Genomic DNA, 22,955 nt, shown 5'->3' on the forward strand with positions numbered 1-22,955 from the left:
ACACACACACACACACACACACAGAGAACTTTCTTTTCCATGTGGAGTAACTGGGGAGTGTTCAACAGCTATTTATCCAACCCACAAGTGGCTGAATCTCGATCCTGTTATACAGGGTGAAGTTAAAAAACACACACAAATATTGTGTATTAATGCATATATATGGAATCTAGAAAAATGGTACTGATAAACCTCTTTGCAGGGTAGGAATAGAGATGCAGATGTAGAGAACAGACTTACGGACATAGGGGTAAGGGGAAGTTGAGATGAATTAAGAGGGAAGAATTGACATATATTGACTACCATGTGTAAATAGACAGCCAGTGGGAAGCCACAATACAGCGCAGGGAGCTCAGCCCAGGGCCCTGAGATAACCTAAAGGGTGGGATGGGGGAAGGGGAGGAAGGCTCAAGAGGGAGAGGATATATGTATATTTGTGGCTGATTCATGGTGTTGTACAGAAGAAACCAACACAACATTGTAAAGCAATTACCCTCTAATTAAAAATAAATTTAAAAAAAACACCTCAATCATCTGAATTTGGAGGAAAGAAGAAAAGCATTTAAAAAACTCACCCTGTTTATTCCTCTGTCATGTACTTTTTAGACTAGTGGTTAGAACCACAGATGCTTCATCACTGTTTCCTGGGTTCAGGTTCAAATGGCACTGTGCTTGATGTGTGAACTTATATAGCTTATTTGTTGTGAGTCCTCTTTAAAATGGAAATATACAAAACTTAGCTCATAAACTTGTAAGGGAGAGTAAATTAATACATGAGAATACTGTCCAGTTATAGTAAGCATTATGTGGGTGGTTCTAGCTGGCATTACAGATCTGCGTTTACCTATCTTGAGAATGCAATTAACATGGTTTTCTTTTCATGATGCTATGACGGGGCTCTTAGAATTCTGAAAAGGCACTGAGAAATGAGTGAAAGAGAAAGCAAGTCAGCACAGAAGTCACCTTTTTACATTATTTATGTGTCGTGTACATGAAAGTTAGGCAAGAGTGAAGAAATCCATTTGTTTTCTTGCCTGTTATAAGTCAGCTTTTAGGGCCATGCATAGAATGAAACTGACATATTATGCCAAGCAGTATCTTTCTTTCTCTTCAATATCTTTCTTCTGACCAAGTTTCTGTATATTTTTTCAGGATGTTTACAGACATATAAATGAAGTCTTCAGACCCTATTCACTGAAAAAGTATGCTTGGGAGAGGAGTAAATTAGAGAATGAAATATTTTCGTTAAGTGCGACTAGTTACCAGGAGTGGGACCCAGAAGTTCCTCTCATTCATTTTCCTCTGAAAACCCTGTGAGTGATAGAAACTCACCTTGCCCTTGTGGTAGACATACGACTCATATGTTATTTGCCCTTTCCCCAAAGAAGGCATCCTCTTCAATCCACTCTATTTTCTTTTTTTTTTTTCCTGTTACACCTCTTAAAGAAACAACAGCAACAAAATTATTATTTCCTTTGAGGCATTTCCCCTTCTTCATCCTTAGCAAACCTGGCTGAATGAGAATGAACATTTCTCTACAGAGAAGCAGAAATTTGGCCACACTTTCTGGAACCAAAGAGACACAAACATGCCTACTCGAGTATCTTTCTGGAATGAACTGAACTTCCTTTTCTCCTTGTCTGGCCAACTCTTATTCTTCAGTGTTTAACTCAGATGTAATCTCTTCCAGAATGCTCTCTCTAGCCTCCCCTGACTCCCCTAGGAAGGAGTTCTGTATTGTTTGCGATACACTAGTCATTATCGAAGCTAGCATCAACTCGGCACTTAGTGTATTTATTCTGCCACTGCTATTATAGTGGCCGATAGAGCAGTGGTGGAGACGCAGGGGAGATGACGAGTTTTTCCAGAGTAGAAACAGTTAGCTGGCTCTTCCAGGGGAGTCTCCAGAGAATGCCGGCACTTAAAAATTAAATTCTATGAGAAGTCTTCCAAAACCCTATTCTCTCCCTAGCTGAGTGATTCAGCCTCTTTCTTAAGTTCACAATGCAATTTCGCCGCCTCCATCTGCGCTATTATCATCCTGGTCTCTGATAATCTATTTGCAAGTTCTCTAGTACAAATCTGTCAATTCCTTGTGGGCAAAAGTTTTCTCTTACTCATCTCTGAATCTGTGGTTCTTAGCAAAGGGCCTGACATAGAATAGATATTCAATATATATGTTGCGCTCACAAATAAAAATGAATGGAGGAAAATTGCAGGGGAAGCTGAAGCTGCAGAAGAAAATGGGTGTTTGTCACAGCAATTGGAATCTCCATCTTCCCAACCCCACTTCTGAAATATACTGAGATATCAAGTTCTCTATCTCCTTTCAGGGACACAGGAGGGGAAGGGCACACACATTTGGATTTTTGTATTTTTTTAAAAAAACATTTGTTTGGTTGTGCCAGGTCTTAGTTGCAGCCTGTGGAATCTAGTTCCCCAAGCAGGGATCAATCCCGGGCCCCCAGGATTGAGAGTGCGGAGTTTAAGCCACTAGACCACCAAAGAAGTCCCTGTGTGGCTTTTAACATCAGCTGTGTGCTACCATGTCTGTGGAAAGCATATGTATGCCCTCTGAAAGGATACTCAGCTCCCATCCACAAATGGCTCTGCATCCTCCACACACACACACACACACACACACACACACACACACACAAACACACACTTAAATTAAATCTGTAATTTAAAAGATCAGTGCAGGACAAAAATCTGCCATATTCAACATGGGTGACAGACAAAAGAGGTAGTGACAAGTTTTGTTTATTCTCAGTAGAAAACTGAGTGTTTCGGTGAGGAACTGGCTGTTGTTCATTCAGTGATCTGTAACTCAATACCTTCATCATTGTGAGGAGCTTGCATGCAAGTCGCTTCACTAGTGTGCGACTCTTCACGACCCCATGGACTATATAGCCCTCCAAGCTCCTCAGTCCATGGGATTCTCCAGGCAAGAATACTGGAGTGGGTTGCCATGCCCTTTTCAAGGTGATCTTCTCCACCCAGGGATTGAACCCAGGTCTCTTAGCATTGGTAGGCGGGTTCTTTGCCACTAGCACTACCTTCGAAGTCTAGGTGAGGAGCAACCCTGCTCAAATGACCTCTCAAAGTGCCTCTGGGATCCAAACGCCACTCTATATGCAACTAACTTTTATACTGTTACCTTTATACTATAACCTTTATACACTGCCAATTCTTAGAGATGCTACAAAACCAAGCCCACCTTAGCTTCCTGTAATCAACCTGATCAAATAAACAGGTCTTTGACCGCAAAATTATTTCAATTTTTATATTTTGCTTCTGGGTAAAGGCTCCTCTGTTCATGGGATTTTCCAGGCAACAATACTGGAGTGGGTAGCCATTCCCTTCTCCAGGGGATCTTCCCAACCTGGGGATCGAACCCAGGTCTCCTTCACTACAGGCAGATTCCTTACCATCTGAGCCACGAGGGAAGCCTTTCTGAGTAATGACAATGTTTTATTATATGTCATTGATTTATATATTACATATCTCTTCCCTACATTTAATATGTCTTCACAGTTTTATCAACTTAAAACAAACTCTTGCCTTTCTTTTCCAAGGGCTTTTGTTGTGGTTGTTTTTTTCCACCATTTAACTAAAGACATTGTAAAACTGTACAAGCAAACCTCAGAGACATTGCAAATTTAGTTCTGGATCACCACAACAAAGCGAGTCACATGAATTGTCTGGTTTCCCAGTGCATATAAAAGTTATGTTTACATTATCCTGTAGTCTACTGAATATGCAAAAACTATGTCTAAAAAAGCAATATATATGCCTTAACTTAAAAATACTTCATTGCTGAAATATGCTAACCATCATCTATCCAAGCCTTTAGCAATTGCAGTGGTAACACTGAAGATCACTAATCACAGATCTCCATAACAAATATAATAATGGAAATATTTGAAATGTTGCAAGGATCACCAAAACGTGACAAAGATCTGAAGTGAGAAAATGCTGTTGGAAAAATGGTACCAGTAAACCAATTTGCCACAAAACTTCAATTTGTGCAAAACAAACAAAAATGCGATTATCTGTAAAACATAAAAAAGCAACGTGCAGTAAAATAAGGCCTGCCTCTATGCCAAAACTTATGAGATTTACTGGAATATCAAGGCTTTGTTAAAAACTCTGAAATAATCATTTTAATACTTTCAGACAAATATCTAGCTGGAAACATTCTTTTCAAAATAATAGTTATACATGATCCTATATAAATGCCCAAGTTATTACTTTTTTGCAAAACTGCCATAATTATGGCTATTAATATGATTATACATTAAATAAATGTGAAACTAAGTTGAAAACAAAGATGGTCTTGCTTTCCCTTTAATATTCGTTTCATAAAAACTAAAAAAAACCCAAATGATATAAGGGATTTTTACATTACTACATGTCTGAGATAAGGACAATATGCAATAAATAAGGGGCTTTCCAGGTGGCACCAGTGGTAAAGAATCTGTCCGTCATTCTGGGAGATGCAAGAGATGTGGGTTTGATCCCTGGGTTGGGAAGATCCCTGGAGGCGGAAACTGCACCCCACTCCAGTATTCTTGCCTGGAAAATTCCATGGACAGAGGAGTCTGGCAGACTACAGTCCATGGGGTTGCAAAAGAGTCGGCCATGACTAAGCACGCACACGCACACAAGCAATAAAATGTTTTTCACGTCTAGTGGCTTCAGAGGAGAACATGGCTAAAGAAGCTGACAAAACACCATTATTAGCTTAAGAATAGGGACTCAAGAGTAGTAGTTTCCCAAAGGTCTTGTTTTTTGGTCTCAAAGCTCTCTACCACTTCCAGATGCTCTGTGCATTTAAAAGCAGGGATTGTTAACTTCAAGAATGTAAGCCAATAACCACAACTTGGTAACACCAACCTAAGTCCAGCAGGAGAAAATGTTTTGTTGCAAATATGTGCACCTGGCTTCTTGATTACCATCTTACATTGCACTGGTTCATCTCAGAAAAGAAGTGATAGCTGCCGTACAACTAGACTCCAAGAAATATGTTTTGTTGAGTATTTTTGTCGTTGTTGTTGTTGAGCATTTTGATATACGATATTTTAAGAATTTTCACACAAATTATCTGAAGTATTTGCAGAACACCCTAAACACCATCCCTGCTTTTCACCTTCCTGGGGTCTATCAATTGTGTGTACACCAGGGATCTGTGAACAATGCATGAACCTATTGATAGATTACAAGTCATCTGTAAACTTCAGAAATACATGGCAAGTTGTATATGTCTACAATTTTTATGTGAAAGCTTTCATTATATTTCCATTGACCCTCCAAACAGTAAATTCTAATAAAAGTACATCTAGGCTTTGAATGAATGGTTCAAAGAGACAGACTGGTCTTATTAGTCACCTATTGCACGTCAAACTCTTCACATCCGTTAATTCATAACATTCTCACTGTGGTATAATGAAGCAATTGGAATTATTTATGTTTTTACAGTTGAGAATTTTAGACTTTGAGAAGTTATGTGGTTTATGTAAATCCTACAGCTAGGATGTGACAGACTGGGCATTCCAACCCATAGCCATCTTCTCTGTGATACATCTATTTTATGGTAATATCCACTGCCACCCACAGGAAAAATAATAGTTGTCTTGTGGATTTTTATTTTTCTTCCATTGTTGACTAACAGATAAAGAAAATTCTATATTGCACGTGTTCTTTAAGAGACTCACTATTTTTTGACCATCTATATTTGCAAGGGTTTGTTTTACTAAGACTCCTCAGCCTCTACAGACATCTTCTGACCACACCATCATTTCTGTGCCCCATTCAGGGCAAACATTAATAAACCCACTCCACACATGATTTTTCTGATTCTTATTTTCTGAAATGGCTTACCCAGGGTTGCATTACTTTTTTAAAAAATAAACAATTATAAATCTTTACTTTTTGGCCACACTGTGTAGCATGTGGGATTTTCGTTTCCTATCAGGGATCAAACCCACACTTCTTGCATTGGAAGATCAAGGTCTTAACCACTGGACAGCCAGAGAGGTCCCAGGGTTGCACTACTTAATATGAAGGTTGTCACGCTGGTTGGCAGTGCTTGGTGAAAACCAGAACTCAAAATGTGTGTCCTACCAGAGTTAGACTGAAAACAGGGATAGATATTGTGGCATCTCATTTGGACACAAAACAAGCATTAGGGTGTCAAAGTTTAACTTGTAATAGAACCAGCTTTGTGATTTTTAATCTCTATTACACTTAGCCATTTGACCCATAGGAGACAAATAAAGTCATTCCTATGACTGGCTATGAAAATCGAGGAGATTTTGTGTGAAAGTTTTCTTCAACTTAGATCAGCAGGTCTTAGGGATTTTCCATCTGCTTTCAAGTAAAGTGAGAATATTCCATTGTTTTAGGTAATGACAAAAGATCTCATAAGTGATATAGTATCTCAAAAGTTGATTTCACCTTCATTTGTGCTTTCTATTCTAAAATAGAGTAGCTCATTCTCCTAGTTTATACTAATATCATTAAACACTGTAATTGCAAACCAAGTGACTTCTGGCAGTCACTAATTTCTTACATCAGTTACACATAAAGAGAACAGATGGAAACAGTTGCAACACTCAGAGGCCCCCATATTTTTCTCTGTTAGCAGGCATAAGCACCCGTGGAATTTATGATTCCTTATTTCTCTACCTCCTGGATCTTACGCAAAGACATATTTCTATTGCTACAGCAGGATCAGAGCTATCTTTCATTTGCACAGGGACTTTCTCTAGGCAGAGTGGGGTTAGAACCTCAAGAAAGGTTAGCTCAGGAGGGCATGCTGATGGTTACGGCAATGGTGAATACTTTGCTTTTATTCCTTCTGACCTCTTATATTTCCTGCTGTCTTTTCACAGCTGTTCACAGGTAGTCCATTCTGATGCCCTGCACCTTTTGAATAGTTTTGCTTAGGAAGAATGAAACAATTCAGCTGGCATTTTCATCTAATGGACGCTTAGGGCATAGAGTGTTTTGAGGAGATACCTTGACATCTTTTGTAAAACTATTGACCAGTATCAAAATGTCAACACGCATCTCTTTTGTACCAGCCTTGGGGATGGATGGTCAGATATTTACTTACTAAGAATGAGGTGGGTTATAAGATTCTCCGTGGCCAAAAAAAAAAAAAAAAAAAAGAGTACAGAGGAAAACTGAAAAAAGCAGAGTGGTGGAATCGATGGAATTGGTGTCTGACCACAGATCTTAAGTAGGAGTGGGGAGGGAGACCCTTCTGTTCTTTCATATATTGAGAAAAGAATCTGGGTCTTTAACCTTTGCAATTGTAGGATTTAAGTTTATCTAAAAATATGTGCACTCTCTGTTAGAATGGAAATGAATTCCAGAGGTCTGCTAGTTTTTTGTTTGCTTTGATTGGTTTATCTTCTAAAATCATAAAATAATTCTCTGATGACATATAACAAACCTTTGGCATTGCTCTAACAGGTCTAAATTGTCCTGGCTCTCAGCCAAGAATCTGAATTTTTAACACCTAGTGTTAGTGATAGTATTTTGGAGATACTTGGTCAAGTTTCACTATTACATGCTCTCATAGAATGGCATTTCTTTCCTTTATAGCAAGCTTATCAACTTTTCATGTTCCATTTATTGTAGGAACACTTGATCAATACCTGTTTTCCTTACTTGACGCCAGTGAATATGACTTCAAGAGACTCCAACTTGTGGACACAGTGGGAGAAGGAGAGTGGAACAAATTGAGAGAGCAGCATTGAAATATGTACATTACCATAGTAAAATAGATAGCCGGGGGAATTTGCTGTATGACACAGGGAGCTCAAACCTGGTGCCCCATGACAACCTAGAGGGGTGGGCTGGGGTGAGGTGGAAGGGAGGTCCAAGAAGAAGGGAATGTATGTATACCTATGGCTGATTCATGTTAATGCATGGAGAAACCAACACAATATTATAAAGCAGTTGTCCTCCAACTAAAAATAAATAAATTTATGTAAAAAAGGAGACTCCAACCATTTAAGTAGCTATTCAGCTTAGGTAAAAAAAAAGAGAGTGTAGGATTCAAGGATTTAAACAAAAGGACTGAAAAATATACAAAGAATCATATATAGATGTACAAGCACATACACTCAGGCAGGCACACACATTCATTTGCTCTGGTATAGCCACACAGGCTACCTAAACATAACAACTTTTCTTAAAAACACAGATCCTTTGAATTTGGTATTTTCTCAGTGCATGGAATATTCTGCACATCAGTCTTTTCATAGCTGGGTTCTCACCCTTCAGCTTATAGCCTGAATATAACCCCACCTCTGCTGAGCACCATATTTAGAATCTTTTCTTTTCCTTTCTCCTATTCTTCCTTAGCATGTCTTCTTCTTCAGCTTTATAGCCCCCAAACCCAGCACAGAGTCTGCCTTATACTAGGCACTCTATATAATTTTCTGTTAATGTCAGGCACTTCCCTGGACAGGTAATTCTATTGTGACAGTGAACGGTAGTTCCAGAGAGAATGTGGATTAAAACAGTGCAGAAATAAAACATGTTCCTGTCCTCAAGAACCTTCTGTCTAGTGGGAGAGGACACAGAGCAAATTACACACGCATGATGCAAGATAGGAAAGCATGGAGGGGACTTCCCTGGTGGCCCAGTGGTTAAGAATCTGCCGGACGATGCAGGGGACGCTGGCTCGATTTCTGATCTGGGAATATTCCACATGCTGCAGGGTAACAAAGCCCATGTGCCACAACTACTGACCCTGTACTGTAGGGCCCTCAAGTTGCAACTCCTGAGAGCGCAAGACCACATGCTCTGCAAGGAAGGAAGTCACCACAATAAGAAGCCTGCACACTACAATTAGTGAGTAGCCCACGCTTACCACAACTAGAGAAAGCCCACTCATGGCAGCAAAGACCCAGTGCAGCCAAAAATAAATAATAAATAACTTACCTGAGCCTTGACTTACTTATTTACCAAGTGACCTATTGCTTTATGCCTGCTAGGGTTTTTAATAGAGTAAAGTAAAGCATTTCCAAAGAGAGAGCAGTTACTCAATGAAGGTCCATTTCAGGACCTCAAGGCTTGTCCATTATGACATTTCTATGGAAGCTGTCTCTTGCAGAGTTGTACAGAAAAGTATAAATAAGTATCATTGGAGAATACCTGTCCTACCAAACACACAATTATACACAATTAATACCCAATAAACATTATAATGTTATGTGGGTTTCAAGAGATTTGACTTTCTTCACTTTCCTCTTCAGTCAAATGATGAAGAAAATATCAATATTTCTGTTTGTTATTATTTTTATCCAAGTGAAGAAGATAAATTGATTTGTGTGTTGATATGAAGTAATTATCTGAAGAAAATGTCCCCCTTCACAATGCCTAATGCCAGGGGTTTTGCATAAGAGTTCCGTCTTTGCCCATCCCAGAATCTGTACCTCCTACCAGTATATAAGAAAGAATTTTATTATCTACTTCAGTCGTACACTTCCTGATACAGTTTAACCCATGGACATTTTCTAATTGTAGAAATTCAACTATTCACTTGAATTTTCAATAAGATAAATGTACAATTGGATCCCTTGTATTCTGGCCTTGAGAAACCAGGCTCTGCCATCTTCAGCGCTTCTTTAAAGGCACCATACAAATTGTTACACAGCTAAACATTGATAGCTAGTTACTTCTATTATCTATAAAAATCATTTCAGGAAAAAAAAAGTCCTATTGAATGGCCTTGTGAAGCACACGTGAGACTCTTATTTTCTTACAGAAAGTTTCAGAAAATACTTTAGTACTAACAAAAGTCAATAGATGAAAATCAAAGATGAAGAAATGAACATTCATCCTGAAATAGGAGCTCTGAAAACAATCAACAATATTATAGTTTGGCTAAATTATAGTTAAAGATAGCATGCTTAAATAAACTCTCATTTTTAAAATAATTTTAAAATAAGAAAAATATTGACTTATTCAAGCATATAAATGTATTACCCATTCAATTCTTTTGCAATCTAATTATTATCTGAAGGAAAGCTTTGCTAACCTTCTGATCTGCATCAACAGGACTAAGGGAAGTTGATGTATGCAAGGTAAATTTACTATGAAATAAAGCCAGCAGTTATAACCCACTTCTGTCTGTACTTCCATGTAAAATTTTGATACTATCTAAAGCCCACTTCCCTAGATTTCTATAGTCAGTTTGGTCAGAAAAATCCCCTTTGATTAGTATAGAACCTGTGCAAATTAATATAGATGAATGTACTTTAATCCTGAGGAGGTGTGAGACAAAATTTTCACTCAGAAAGTACTTTACCTTAAACTCAAAGGTTAGATTAAGTTGGGACATGGGAAAAGAGAAAAGCGGATTTGTGGAAGAATGGAAAAAAACATGAAGTGGGCTTACTTTGAGAACTTTGGTTTGGTTTGGATAGGGTCTCAGTACCATATACTCAGATCGGTGTCTATCTATCCATCTATAACTATCTCTATCTATATATCACCATATAAATATATCTATCGATAACCATATCTATCTATTACCATATCTATCTATTTATTACCACATGTATCTATCACCATATCTATTATTGAGAGATTGATTGATTTCTAGGAACTGACTCACATAATCATCAGGTCTTAGTAAATCAAAATCTGTATGGTAGGCTGGCAAGCTGGAGACTCGGGGAACAGTTGTGGTTTGTGTTCAAAGGCAGTCTGCTGGTAGAATTCTTGTTCAGGGGAGGTCAGTCTTTGTTCTATTAAAGCCTTCAACGGATTGTGTGTGAGACATGTTCCCCCACTGTTGAGGGCAATATGCTTTATTCAAAGTCCACTGACTTAAATGCTAATCTCATCCAAAAAATACACTTACAGAAATATCCAGAATAATGTTTGACCAAATATCCAGGCACTGTGACTCAGCCCAGTTGCCATATAAAATCAACAATTACACCTTCTTGGTCTTTTCCCATGAATTTATGATCAGCTTTCATAAGACAGGAAGGCAAGACAGAAGTGGTTGGCATTTTAAATGTGTCTTTCCTTTTAACTGAAAATAAGGTCATTTTAGAGCCAATTAAACTGTTTTACAGGAAGATGCTTAAGCTTGTCCTCTTATGAAGTCACAATTGTAATTGTTAAAATCTAAATTTGGGTTTGTGTTTCTGAATTCCAACTCTAAAAAAAAAAGCTTTTTTTTTTTTTTTTCTTCTAAAGATAAAAAGAATAAGAAGATATAAGTTGATTTCTGGAGAAGAACTCTTTGACTCTGGAAATATGGATATTGATTATGTAGTCACCAAGGACAGATATCCAGTAATCTGGATGTAAAACCACTATGCTGAGAGAAAAGGGGCATGCTTATTTATACAAAGCACTGGTGAAAGGACATTATCTGAAGAAGAAATCCCTACATCTTTAAGACAGTTTCCCGGGATCTGGGTTATAGAGACTTCATCCTAGCTAAGACAAGCCACTGTGATTGACCAGTGGAAGACTGTATGCAAGAGCACACCCTGCGGCCTGGAGGAACAAGGACATCAACAGAAACTTGTGGACAGGCCTAAAGCCTCCCTCTTTCCATTTACTCAACTTTAGACAGGAGACTGGCTTATGCTGTAGCTCCTTAGTGTTCTCATATAATCCTTAGATTCTAAGGACAAAGATGGGACAGTAGAAGTAAGACTCTGAAATAAGATTCTTACCAATTTAGCAGGTAAGCAGTTTTAATATAATTCAGGGGAAAAAGTACAGTAGTTTAACTTCTGTTATGTGATGTGGGAGCAGAGCATGGACATCATTTCATCCACACAAAATTGTTCAAGTTTTTTTTCTTTCTTTCTTTTTAAAATTTTCCTCATTTTACAGATGACATTATGAATTTAGGTGCTAATAACTCATTTCAGATCACCCAGGAAAAAGGTGGGAAAGTTTAGATTTAGATTTTTCACAGGTTCTGACATCTTTGTGACTTGGTCAGTGTCATTCAAAATAAGTCAAAGTAATACATAATCTTGAAAATGTGATTTTAGGACTTCCCTGGTAGTCCAGTGGCAAAAACTCTGCACTCTCAATGCAGGTGGCCCAGGTTGGATCCTGGTCAGGTAAGTAAATCCCACATGGCTCAACTAAGACCTGGTGCAGTCAAATAAATAAATTAATTAATTAAAATACATAAAAATGTGATTTTGTTATATTGTCCAAGGTGTTGCTTATCAGAAAAGAAGATTTATTTTTCCTTTTCCACTGTATAAGGTTGTTGCACCAGCCTCTGGTGCTTGATGGTCTTATTTCCAGAAGTCTCAACTGTACACTGGTTCTCTGATAAGATCATAAATGTTCATCAGGTTGTACATTATGTGTCATCAGCACTCTTTTGTTCATATGGGAGCTATCATTTTATTCATCAACATCCCTTGCAGTTAACACTTTGGAAGATGGTTATCAAAGTGTGTGGAACATTTATGGAGATCAAGGCCAAAAATATACATGTAGAATTGATCTCCATGTAACTGACAAAAATGTATGCATCTTGGAGCTACATCAATTTCAACTTTCAACTACTAGTCCATAGTTGATTGTGAACACTGAGGATTCAATAAGGGGAAAACAATGACATAGAAATTCCATGCAGAAGAATGAAATTCCATTATGACTATGATGATCAGGGATTCATTTTTCTGGGAGGGTTGCCTTCTTTAATCAGGAAATTAAATATGCCATCCATGTTTTGCATTAATATATGGACTTTAAAAAAATGTAATTTATAGGGTAGATGTTAGACAATTTATTGTAGCTGGTATTCCTTGTTAGCATGCAATACAGCTTCAGAAGTCTTTTGCAGAGAAATCTGTCTATAACAGTGTTACTCATTAGGAATGCACCGGCATACTCAATATTAGATAAGAAACAACAACAACAAAAAAAATTGGGACGGTTCCATGTCTTTTTTCCAAATGGTGTTTTATGGTGTTACATTCTATCATGACAGGGAAAGAAATTCTGGCTCCTGGGTTTTTCAGGGTTATGAAGCTACAGTGTTTCCTTTCATTTCAAATGATGATATCCAATGGATTGTTTATTTAATGACAATGGATTAGCTGCTTTAATTGTAAAACAGAGCATTTGAACGATTGTCTTTTACCATATTCAAGGGCCTTTGAGTAGTAACCTGTTTAGCCAATACATTTGGGTCTTGACCCTGTGCTCAGTAGAGACGTATTGTAATGGTAACAGGGAGCCAAAAAAGATTAAATTTCTCCTTCTGTTATTAGTCATTTATCCTCCAATCACCTCAAAACCAACAGACAGAAACAGGAATGGGCAGGGAACTCAGAGGTTTGGAAGGACTCAATGGTTAAGTTATCTTAACATATACGTGTCTAAGACAGAATCTATAGAACAGATAAACACTTAAACATAAGAAATTCAACACAGATTTTGTGGTTGTTGCTGTTAGTTTTATCTGTGTCACTTATGTTCCTCACAGTTTTACAGCTTCAGGCAAGATTCATTGGAAAATTTTTCTTACACAATTCACCATCTCTACTACTTCCATTTTAGAAAGGAACAACATGAAACTTTTAGAGACCAAATAATTCTCCCAGTTAGCTCTTAAGTGATGGAGCCAGGAACCCAAATTGTGTTGGTTTAAAGTCTATATTTGTTAGTCTGCAATGATCTTTGTTTCTTCTTTTTACTGTTGTTTTTCATTTTTATTTTGAAATAGTTAAAAATTCACAGACATTTGTACAAATAGTACATGGAGTCCCATGGGCCCCTGTCTTACCTTTTCCAATGGTAACTGCTATACAAGGTATTAATATCAAAGCCTGAACGTTGACATTAGTATGATACTGTTCACTGAGCTATACATACCATTCAGTTACTACTAATTTTTAATTAGTTTATACTGATGTAAATTCAAGTAAGTCATATTACTAGTATTAGGGTTTTATATTAGGAAGCAGCCTAGTAAAACAGAATTGCAGGTAATTTACAGATGAAGAATGTCATAAGCACACACCAAACGCTGAAAATGAATGTTCATTATAAGTCCAGCTTCAGAGCCTTGAGAAAAGCAGGTCTTAACAAGTTGTGACTACCTGACATTAAATAGAAATAGTCACATCACGGATCCAATTTTCTCTTAAGAGCAAATGTTCAGTACATTTAAAAAAAAAAATATAAAGTGGTTGGTGCCAGGCGTGTATTATCTCCAAGTTATGAAGTTCAGAAAAAAATTGAAAATCAATCAAAATAAAAATATAGTGAAATAGAAGATGTATAAACAGACATATGACTTCTGAGTGGATCATCTGAAACTTGCACAGCTGAATAGTCAACACTTTAGGGTTTTGTGCCCTGTGACAGGAGCTCTGGGGTGGTTTAGAGGATAGAATTTCTACTTTTTCTATGTCTTTTAATAACCTTACTCAGCGGGAATAACTAGCACACATTTTTCCTGAAAGAAAAGAAGAGAGCTACTCAATTGATCTGAAAATTAAAAAAAAAGAGAGAGTTTGTATCAATACATTTTTTTATTTTCCAAAAAATATCATTTAGACCAGAAGAGGGAAAACAAGTACATACGGTAAATAGCTGCCATAGGGTTTCTGCTGTTGATGGACAGCTCCCGATTAGTCAGGAGGTTTCTTTTTCTTTTTTTTCAAGGAGACACTTTTAAAGAAATTGGCCCATAATGATAGAACTCAGAGGAGAACAGGTGGTTTACAAAGCACTTCTTCCCACTGGGAATTTTTGAAGGATTGAGTGGATGCGTGGAGAAGTGGAAATTCACTGTATCATCATCAGTAAGGCCTAACAAGCTATTGGCTCGAGATCTTTTCGAGACAAAAAGTCAAGAGGGAATGGAGGAGGATGGGCTCTTTGTGGGGAGTGCCGTCCCCTCACTCCAACTCTTCCATGTTTCTGAAAACCAACTTCTTTATTTGTTTCCTTCACTTGTTTTCCTTCCTTCTGCACTCCATGTCATTTTCCTTCTCCCATAAAAGTGACTTTACTATGTACTCCTTAATGTAAATGCAGGAGACCTGGGTTTGATTCCCTGATCCCTGGTTCCTAACCCAGGGATTGAACCCCAGTCTCCTGCATTGCAGGCAGATTCTTTGCTAAGCTACCAGCAAAGCCCTAACATAAATACACCATAGCTTTAATGTATTTGTTAATTTCCCTTGATTATGTGGGTGACTATAAGGGTAGTGATTATATCGAATGTTCTCAGTACTGAGTATAGAGCTTGGCACAATCTTAAGCTGTAACAGAGCAACTTGTGAATCTAGAACAACAATACGTGAAGTAAGAATCAGGAAATTCACATGCCAACTAAAAATGGTCACTTGCCCTCTACCTGTACAAGGCTTAAGTCACTAGCCACTGCAGTTGCTGACCTTCAGTACTCCTTGAAATTTCAGTGCAGAGATCAGGAGTGTGGCACTCTGTGCTCTGAGGAACACTGGCAAAAATAGGTTTTCAGAGTGTTAGATATTTTGGGGAGAAGGTTTCATGCCCCTGATTTTTTGCCTCTTCTCAAATATAGAAAACAGGTAAAAAAATTAACAGAGCTATCTTCTTCTCATGACTAGGAGCAACCTTTTGATAAAATGTGTGCTTGACAGCATCTATCAACCTCACTAAGATTACATATATACTGATCTTCCCTGGAACCTCTTCAGGTCTTGTTTGGCCTTGTTTCATGGTCTCCACAGTCAGATTTTTTCTGTCATTTTGACCCCTAACAATTTCTTCCTCACACTTGGAACCTCAAAGCCCAACTCTTGATTCAATGGAGAAGTCACACAAATGTATCTGGGAATGGTACACAATATTAGTGTTTTTAATAGGAAGATCACTGACCTTGAATCATTGACCTTGATCATGAGCCTTGAATTCTGGTCCCTATGGAAGGAATGATGCTAAAGCTGAAACTTCAGTACTTTGGCCATCTCATGCAAAGGGTTGACTCATTGGAAAAGACTCTGATGCTGGGAGGGATTGGGGGCAGGAGGAGAAGGGGACTACAGAGGATGAGATGGCTGGATGGCATCACTGACTCGATGAATGATGAACTGAACTGAACTGAGGTTATGTTCTCATGAATTTGAAAAGGTTTCTAAGCAGTAAAGCATATTCAATGATGATGTGCATCAATTCAGTTCAATTCAGTCGCTCAGTCGTGTCTGACTCTTTGCAACCCAATAGACTGCAGCATGTCAGGCCTCCCTCTCCAACACCAAATCCCAGAGTTTACTAAAACTCATCTCCATGAGTTGGTGATGCCATCCAACCATCTCCTGTTGTCCTCTTCTCCTACTACCCTCAATCTTTCCTAGCATCAGGGTCTTATCAAACGAGTCAGCTCTTCGCATCAGGTGGCCAAAGTATTGGAGTTTCAGCTTCGGCATTGGTCCTTCCAATGAATATTCAGGACTGATTTGCTTTGGGATAGACTGGTTGGATCTCCCTGCAGTCCAAGGGACTCTCAAGAGTCTTCTCCAACACCACAGTTCAAAAGCATCAATTCTTTGGGGCTAAATTTCTTTAGTATCCAACTCCTACATGCATACAAGACTACTGGAAAAACCGTAGCCTTGACGAGACAGATGTTTGTTGGCAAACTAATGTCTCTGCTTTTTAATATGCTGTCTAGGTTGGTCATAACTTTCCTTCCAAGGAGTAAGCATCATTTCGTTTTATGGCTGCAGTCAACATCTGCAGTGATTTTGGAGCCCCCAAAAATAAAGTCAGTCACTGATTCCCCATCTATTTGACATGAAGTGATGGGACAAGATGCCATGATCTTAGTTTTCTGAATATTGAGCTTTAAGCCAACATGTTCTCTCTCCTCTTTCACTTTCAAGAGGATCTTTAGTTCTTCTTCACTTTCTGCCATAAGGGTGGTGTCATCTGCATATCTAAGGTTATTGATATTTCTCCCAGCAATCTTGATTCAAGCTTGTGCTTCCTCCAGCCCAGCGTGTCTCATGATGTACTCTGCATATAAATTAAATAAGCAGGGTGACAATATACATCCTTGACGTACTCCTTTTCCTATTTGGAACCAGTCTGTTCTTCTATATCTACTTCTAACTGTTGCTTCCTGACCTGCATATAGGTTTCTCAAGAGGCAAATCAGGTGGTCAGGTATTCCCATCTCTTTCAAGATTTTCCACAGGTTATTGTGATCCACATAGTCAAAGCCTTTGGCATAGTCAATAAAGCAGAAATAGATGTTTTTCTAGAACTCTCTTGCTTTCTGGATGATCCAGTGGATGTTGGCAATTTGATCTCTGGTTCCTCTGACTTTTCTAAATACAGCTTGAACATCTGGAAGTTCATGGTTCATGTATTGTTGAGGGCTGGCTTGGAGAATTTTGAGGATTACTTTACTAGCATGTGAGATGAGTGCAATTGTGTGGTAGTTTGAGCATTCTTTGGCATTGCTTTTCATTGGGATGACCTTTTCCAGTCCTGTGGCCACTGCTGAGTTTTCCAAATTTGCTGGCATATTGAGTGCAGCACTTTCACAGCATCATCTTTTAGGATTTAAAATAGCTCAGCTGGAATTCCATTACCTCCACTGGCTTTGTTCATAGTGATGCTTCCTAAGGCCCACTTGACTTCACATTCCAGGATGTCTGGCTCTAGGTGAGTGATCATACCATCGTGATTATCTCAGTCATGAAAATCTTTTTTGTACAGTTCTTCTATGTATTCTTGCCACCTCTTCTTAATATCTTCTACTTCTGTTAGGTCCATACCATTTCTGTCCTTTATTGAGTCCATCTTTCCATGAAATGTTCTCTTGGTATCTCTAATTTTCTTGGAGAGATCTCTAGTCTTTCCCATTCTATTGTTTTCCTCTATTTCTTTGCACTGATCACTGAGGAAGGCTTTCTTATCTCTTCTTGCTATTCTCTGGAACTCTGCATTCAGATGCTTATATCTTTCCTTTTCTCCTTTGCTTTTCCCTTCTCTTCTTTCCACAGCTGTTTGTAAGGCCTCCCCAGACAGCCATTTTCCTTTTGTGCATTTCTTTTCTGTCTCCTGTACAATGTCATGAACCTTCATCCATAGTTTATCAGGCAGTCTGTCTATCAGATCTAGGCCCTTAAATCTACTTGTCACTTCCTATGTATAATCGCAAGGGATTTGATTTATGTCATACCTGAATGGTCTAGTGGTTTTCCCTACTTTCTTCAATTTAAGTCTGAATTTGGCAATAAGGAGTTCATGGTCTGAGCCACAGTCACCTCCCACTCTTGTTTTTGCTGACTGTATAGAGCATCTCCGTCTTTGGCTGCAAAGAATATAATCAATCTGATTTTGGTGTTGACCATCTGGTGATGTCCACGTGTAGAATCTTTTCTTGTGTTGTTGGAAGAGGGTGTTTGCTATGACCAGTGCGTTCTCTTGGCAAAACTCTGTTAGCCTCTGCCCTGGTTCATTCACTCCAAGGCCAAATTTGCCTGTTACTCCAGGTGTTTTTTGACTTCCTACTTTTGCATTCCAGTCCCCTATAATGAAAAGAACATCTTTTTGGGGTCTTAGTTCTAGGTCTTGTAGGTTTTCATAGAACCATTCAACTTCAGCTTCTTCAGCATTACTGATCGGGGCATAGACTTGGATTACTTTGATATTGAATGGTTTGCTGGAAACAAATAGAAATCATTCTGTCATTTTTTAGATAGCATCCAAGTATTGCATTTCGGACTCTTTTGTTTACTATGATGGCTACTCCATTTCTTCTAAGAGATTCTGCCCACAGTAGTAGATATAGTGGCCATATGAGTTAAAGTCACCCATTCCAGTCCATTTTAGTTCTCTGATTCCTAAAATGTCAATGTTCATGCTTGCCATCTCCTGTTTGATCACTTCCAGTTTGGCTTGATTCATGGACCTAACATTCCAGGTTCCTATGCAATATTGCTCTTTACAGCATTGGACCTTGCTTCTATCACCAGTCACATCCACAGCTGGGTGTTGTTTTTGCTTTGGCTCTGTCTCTCCATTCTTTCTAGAGTTATTTCTCCACTGATTTCCCATAGCATGTTGGGCACCTATCAACCTAGGTGTCGCTCTTTCAGTGTTCTATCTTTTTGCCTTTTCATACTGCTCATGGGGTTCAAGACCACAGCCTTGTCTTACTGACTACAGCCTTGTTTAACTCAATGAAACTAAGCCATGCCATGTAGGGCCACCCAAGACAGATGGTCATGGTGGAGAGTTCTGACAAAATGTAGTCCATTGGAGAAGGGAATGGCAAACCACTTCAGTATTCTTACCTTGAGAACACCATGAACAGTATGATGTGCATGTCATAGTGTTACTGCAAATATTAATCAGCATGATATGTGCTAACAGTTTAGCCCAGTACCAGGTACAATATGAGTTTGGTCCCTGGGTCAGGAGGAACCCTTGGAGGAGAAAATGGTATCCTACTCCGGTATTCTTGCCTGGGGAATCCCATGGACAGAGGAGCCTGGTGGGCTACAGTCCATGGGGTCACAAGAAATCAGACACGGCTGAATGACTGAGTATAGCACACACAAGGCACAATTTAGGTACCTCCAAATGTCACAATTATGGTGTCCTCCAAATGTGTCTCTTTTACTTTGATTTTTCTAAGCTCTTCTGGATAATTTCACTTTTTGTGAAGCTTCTTTTCTCCATGTTCTCTTTTAGTAAAAACTGCCTATATATCTGTAACATTTTTGCATCATAAGAATCTTGAATTGGTATTTTTAAGTATAAGAGGAATATATTTTGGAAATGAAATATCATCAGTAAAGAAAACAATATTTCCCCTGTAGGAAATAATTTCCAGGGGCAGCATTTTAACTGAGATGCGTTTTTGGGAGAATCAGTTTGGTCCTTGAAATATTCCTGACTGCATTATGTTATATCTGGAGGACCATTCTCAACTCTTCCATCTTTGATGCCCATTATAAATATTTGGGGATTTTTTTTTTTTCCTGATGTGGGCCATTTTAAAGATTTAATTGAATTTGTTATAACATCGCTTCTGTTTTATGTTTTAGCCTTTTGACCGCGAGGCATGTGCAAACTTAACTCTCCTATGAGGGGATCAAACCCACACCCCCTGCATTGGAAGGCGAAGTCTTAACTGTTGTACTTGCCAGGGAATCCTTGGGAATTTTAAAATAGTTTGATTCTTAAGCTCCATCTCAGATCACTTAACTGAGAACTTCTGGGTAATCTTGATGTGGGCTATAGCAATGAAAACTCAAAGCCATAAACAAAACTCCTCTTGATTCTAATAGGAAGCAAGGGGGAAGAACTTCTAATATCAACTATTGTATCTCAAAATTTATCAGTAGTATATTGGCAGTATGAACTATTCAGGTGATTGCCTGGGGCAGATCATAAAGTGTATTAATTTCTAGACACCAACAAAACACACTGAATCAGAATTTCTGAGGGGCTCAGGGGAAATATTTTAGAAAAAAAAAGTCTTGGCTAATGCATGCATACCACAAAATTTGGTAAAAGCATCAAAATCATTAACTTGAGATGTCTTTTTTTGTGATCGGCAGTAATCTTTTGATGTTTACTACATGGGTTTTGTTTGTTGCTTTTCAGCAAAACTCCCATATATCCTGGCTCGTCCCTTTTCTCTTTGTAACAGTTCCTCAGAGCTAACGAAGAGGCTGATTCCTGGGCTATAGTCTTCAGTAACATCACTGAATACAACATAATTCCCAGCTTTAAGGTTATGCATTTTATTCAGTCAACAACTGTTAGGAAGCCACTTCTTTAATCTCCCTACTTCGTGTCTCTTGGGAGATTCTGCAAATATTAAAGTTCCCTGATGCAGACACTTGTGATTTCTTCAGGAATCTGTTTTCTTTTCTTTTCTTTTTCTTTTTTTTTTTTTAATCTGTAAAGTGCTGATCCTCTAAGACTTTCAGGAAGTATGCGACCAAATAAATGTTCAAAGATCCTGACACATTGAGAACCCTCAATAAATGTTAAGAACAACTTCTTGTATAAAAACTGCAATTGTTCTTGAATTTCTTTAATGAAAAACCAATGGTAAGATTCACCAAAGAGAGGCAATGCCAAAGAATGCTCAAACTACCACACAATTGCACTCATCTCACACGCTAGTAAAGTAATGCTTAAAATTCTCCAAGCCAGGCTTCAGCAATACATGAAGCATGAACTTCCAGATGTTCAACCTGGATTTAGAAAAGGCAGAGGAACCAGAGATCAAATTGCCAACATCCGCTGGATCATGGAAAAAGCAAGAGAGCTCCAGAAAAACATCTATTTCTGCTTTATTGACTATGCCAAAGCCTTTGACTGTGTGGATCACAATCAACTGTGGAAAATCCTGAAAGAAAAAAAAAAAAAAAAAAGAAAATCCGGAAAGAGATGGGAATACCAGACCACCTGACCTGCCTCTTGAGAAACCTATATGCAGGTCAGGAAGCAACAGTTAGAATTGGACATGGAACAACAGACTGCTTCCAAATAGGAAAAGTAGTATGTCAAGGGTATATATTGTCACCCTGCTTATTTAACTCCTATGCAGAGTACAGCATGAGAAACGCTGGGCTGGAAGAAGCACAAGCTGGAATCAAGATTTCTGGGAGAAATATCAACAACCTCAGATTTGCAGATGACACCACCCTTATGGCAAAAAATGAAGAAGAATTAAAAAGCATCAGTCCTGGGTGTTCATTGGAAGGACTGATGCTGAAGCTGAAACTCCAATACTTTGGCCACCTCATGCGAAGGGTTGACTCTGGAAAAGACTCTGATGCTGGGAGGGATCGGGGGCAGGAGGAGAAGGGGATGACAGAGGATGAGACGGCTGGATGGCATCACCAAGTCAATGGACATCAGTTTGAGTGAACTCTTTGGTGATGGACAGGGAGGCCTGGCGTGCTGCAGTTCACGGGGTCTCAAAGAGTTGAACGTGACTGAGCAACTGAACTGAACTGAACTGAACTGAAGATTCACCAAAAGAACAAGTTCCATACTGAGAAAATAATTTAGTCATTTTACCAAACAGCTTACTCTTATGTGTCAATATATGCATATATATGGTGTATCACCATATGTTTAAAGATATATGCATTTGTAATTTTATATACATATGACTATCTGTAATTTATTCTTGGGTACTTTTCACATCTTCTTATCAAATACAAGAAAAGTAGAGTTACAAACATGTGACATTAACTAGAAACGTCTCATCAGTGAGGCATTTGTAAAGCCAGGTATAGAGAGAAATTATCATGTAGTTATATAAATATGCAATGGTGAATGAGATCTTAAATGTAGGAGAGCTGGCTTATACATGACCATCTTCATCAGAATCCCAGCTAAAGTATTTATTTGTTAACTGCAAGACCTTGAAAAATTTGCTTAATTTCTCTGAGGCTGTTTTCTACCCTATAGGCAGGGGTAATGAATGATTTACCTAAACATATAGGATTTAAATGACATAATGCATGTAAAGCACTTGGCTAAATTTTACTGAAAACATCAGAGGTGCCAGGCACTCTGCTATTATTAGGAAAAGCACTTAGCCAACTCTATGGTTAGAGAAAGCATTTAATAATAGGGTGTTAAGGACTGAACTGTGTCCACAGAAAATTCGTATGTTGAAGTTCTAAATCTCAGTATTTTCAGAATGCGGCTGTATTTAGATACAGGGCCTTTAACGAGGTGATTAAATCAAAATGAAGCCCTTTGAGAATGGACCCTAAGCCAGCATCATTGGTGTCCTTATAAGAAGAGGACATGTGAACACAGAAAGGGACACCAGGAATATGTGTGCACGGAGGAAAGACCACGCGAGGACACGGTGAGAAGGTGGCAAGTCAAGGAGAGAGCACTCAGTAGAAACGAGACCTTGGGACTCCCCTGGGGGCCCAGTGGCTGAGACT

The sequence above is a fragment of the Capricornis sumatraensis genome, chromosome 20, assembly GCF_032405125.1.
Source record: "Capricornis sumatraensis isolate serow.1 chromosome 20, serow.2, whole genome shotgun sequence".
Classification (NCBI taxonomy): domain Eukaryota; kingdom Metazoa; phylum Chordata; class Mammalia; order Artiodactyla; family Bovidae; genus Capricornis; species Capricornis sumatraensis.